At 36.9% G+C, this 3,325-nt stretch overlaps 1 long non-coding RNA gene across 1 annotated transcript; it reads right to left on the bottom strand.

Annotated features, from left to right (window-relative positions):
- Positions 1-1,862: 1,862 nt before the first annotated feature.
- On the bottom strand, positions 1,863-2,866 carry LOC120644549. Its single transcript, XR_005663806.1, has 3 exons — positions 2,710-2,866; positions 2,011-2,287; positions 1,863-1,925 (listed from the first exon to the last, which is right to left on the bottom strand). It is a non-coding gene; the product is annotated as an uncharacterized LOC120644549 (long non-coding RNA).
- Positions 2,867-3,325: the final 459 nt, after the last annotated feature.

The following is a 3,325-nucleotide window of genomic DNA, read 5'->3' as shown; positions in this document are numbered from 1 at the left end:
TAGAATGGTCAACAATAAAGGAGAAAATGTAGCTTATTAATTTGAGCAGCTTAAAACAGGTCATGGGTTCCAGCTCTGCTTGCAATCATAAAATTAGATCGGTAGAAACAATAAAAATGTCAAAATATTTTTGGGATTTAAAAATAGTCCATTCTCGAGTATACTTCTTCAGTTCCTCTGTGTTAACAAAACTAGATCAACAGAGACTGGGAGACACCTGCCATCTAGTCTAGTAAATATAAATCATTATCCTCTGTCTTGCTGTGGAATCTGATTTTTTTCTTCCATCCATAGGAATTAGGATCAATCTTTGATGCAAAGAAGATACCTTCTATTGGATGGCCCTGGACTTGGCTATCACCAAACTGGTTCACAGTTTTGTGCCCCTTCCATTTATTCCCTGCGCTGCAACAATAACAAATAAGAACTGACAAAAGTTAAAATGTGTGGGTACACTTCATAAGGTAAGATCCACTGACTGGAAGCATTCCTATTTTGCTAGACCAATCTGGGTATTTAAGACAAAAGACTAACTGGACAATAAGGTAAGCTCCATGTGTATTACCTGTAAAAATAGCTACTGACTGGGCACATGTACCATACCCTTTTTGCTCCAGTGCCTTTCCGCAGCATAGAAAGCAGATACTTAGTCAGAATGGACAGGTCTACTTAATTTCAACCTTTTTTTCTCCAAGAATGTGGTTCGCCAATGAAACTAAAGAGGTAGATAGACAAGTCTACTCCATAAAAGGGGTATGGAAATCATTCTCATATTTACAGCAGTGAAATATAACTATTTTGGTTTAGTTTATAAAGAGAATTCTGAAACAGCACATAATTACAGTTATGTAAGTTCCTGTTGCATATAATTACAGAGTGCAGTGATGAATGCAAGGCACCACTTGTGATTGTTACCTCTAAAAGCATGAATGCGCCTTGGTAGTGCTATCATCTGCGTACATCTAGTTTGAGGTAAAAAAACCTGCATTTATATGGAGAGATTAGCTAAAATATTAATATTTATCAGTTAGCACAGTCAATAAAAAAGGGCATCATATATCAGTTAGCACAATTCAATTAAAAAAACTCACATATTCATACTTTGAGATGCACACAGGTAACAAACTGAAATGCCACAAGCAGAAAATATAGTACATAACACAAAGACTACTCGTTTCCGTTGGACAAGAAGTCCTATATAACCTTTATGCCATCCTTTACATACGAAGACCATTGACGCCAATACAAAGCCAAATTTGTGTTGAATTTTGAATAAATTTCTAATCGGCATTTTGGTGAGTACTCCCTCCAGACTGTTTGCCATCCTTAACCATAAGCCTTGGCATACCTTTGAAGCCACTTCGGTAGTGCATCACATTTGCCATCAGTCCACAAAGCAAAGTTTGTACTGATATTTCTCAATATATGACGATCAATTTAAGGTAGTGGTTTCTATCATGAGAAGTACCAAAATACACCTTATCTTAACTAAAGTAATTCCTGGATCAAAGCCATCAGGATATTCGTGAAATATGATATCCACACACAAATTAACATTATCGTCGTTGTTATGCCATGGTATTCTATTGAGCACCCTTGCCAATATCAAAGCTTATTGAGCATATAGGATTTATCAAATAGAATCCACCACCAAATATTTTGAATTCAGAGTAGTTTGATCTGAATTTTCATTACCAACAAATCTATGAGAAAAAATTGATTATCTAGATATTAAAATATAACACCTTTCAATACATGCAACCAAAAGAAATATAAATCGATATGTATTGCTGAGTTGAAGTTGACCAAAAAAAAATCTCAGGTAAACTTTAAATATCAAAGTTCATCCTACCTCATGAAAAATAACAATGTCTCAAATCCATCATGAAAAGTAGCATCGTCCTTCAGCCAGCTTGTTTTGAAACCTTGTTGCACAGATAATAACGGATGTTGACTTGTTGAGATATGGCCCAGAAGAACCTCTTGGTACAAAGATATATGCAAAATTACCTTAAACACTTTGCAGCCAGTTCTTCTGGAAATTCTTGGCATGCCTTTGCAGATGCATCATTGGTAGTGCATCTCATTTGCAACCGGATGCCATTATTATTAGCCTATGGTAAAAGTAACTGGAATTACAAAACAATAAAGATTTAATTTTCACAAGATAGAATAGGATGAATCTTGCCTATATTCTTATATTAGCCATTTCAATAGACAGATCATAAGCAGTGACGATATGACAACACCATGGGCTTGGCATGGAGCTCTTACCCATCGAAGCAACCTGCAGTAAATTAAATGCACCAGGTGCTCTTTAGGATTAACCTAAGGCACATAAAGTTCCCATTTCACAAACCAATCTTAATAAAGTTCATATTTCAGATTGCACGGTTATATTTACCCAAGTAAAGTAGCTCACATTCTCTATTTATTGTCTGCTTCTACAACAAATCTTAACGTGTCAATACAAATTGGGGCCCCATTTACAGTAAAACCTCAATGTATGAATACAGCTATAACAAATTTTCTAGTTCCCTACTTAAAAGTATCACTTCTGCACAACACTGGTGATTAAATTAGTACTGATGGACTGGATGTGTATTGCGTGCAAAAGAAGCTACTGACTAAGCATTAAAATTGGTCTCAAAAAAAGACTGTAAACCGAAAGAGGGAATTGTTTCACAGCAGTGGATAAGGAAGCCAAACCTTCATCGTTCCATGAGCCACACCTCCGGTGGTTGCTTGCCAGATGGCAGATGCTTCAATGCCTGACAGAAAGAAGTGGCAATCCACGCAGGACAAGTCATGGCCTCTGGAGGAGAGAATGGCCCCACAATTTGATGACAATACTTGGTTCCATGGACAGCCATGCCGGCTCCCATGTATGGTACATCACTAGCTTGCTGCATTATTGACCCCTAGAGGGCTAGACCAGTCAGAACTTCAAACAGAGTGCAAAGAAATGGAGCTCCAAGTATGATAAATAGCATATTGGGTTTAAAACATCATTCCAAACATTTTTCTACTATGCTATTTCATATAGCCAGCAAACCATGAAACCTAGTTATGGCAAGGTGCAAGCTTGTTTGCTAGGAATTGGACAGATGGATGAAAACTAATAACCAATACACACCTCACATGTTTTATTTGACAAAAATTCTCCACATGCAAGGTTCATTCATAAGAACTGCAAAAAGTCCATTAATTTGTAAATTAGAATTTGGATGAATCAAACAAAGTGTACTGCAGGTATCATGTATTCCATACCTGATGCAAAAGGTCGTGAGGCATTTTTCCTGCAGTGTCCAGTTCGATCCCTAGA

Source organism: Panicum virgatum, chromosome 8K (assembly GCF_016808335.1).
Source record: "Panicum virgatum strain AP13 chromosome 8K, P.virgatum_v5, whole genome shotgun sequence".
NCBI lineage: Eukaryota > Viridiplantae > Streptophyta > Magnoliopsida > Poales > Poaceae > Panicum > Panicum virgatum.
Note: the sequence above shows the minus strand (reverse complement) of the source record. Positions and strands in the feature narration are given on the sequence as shown.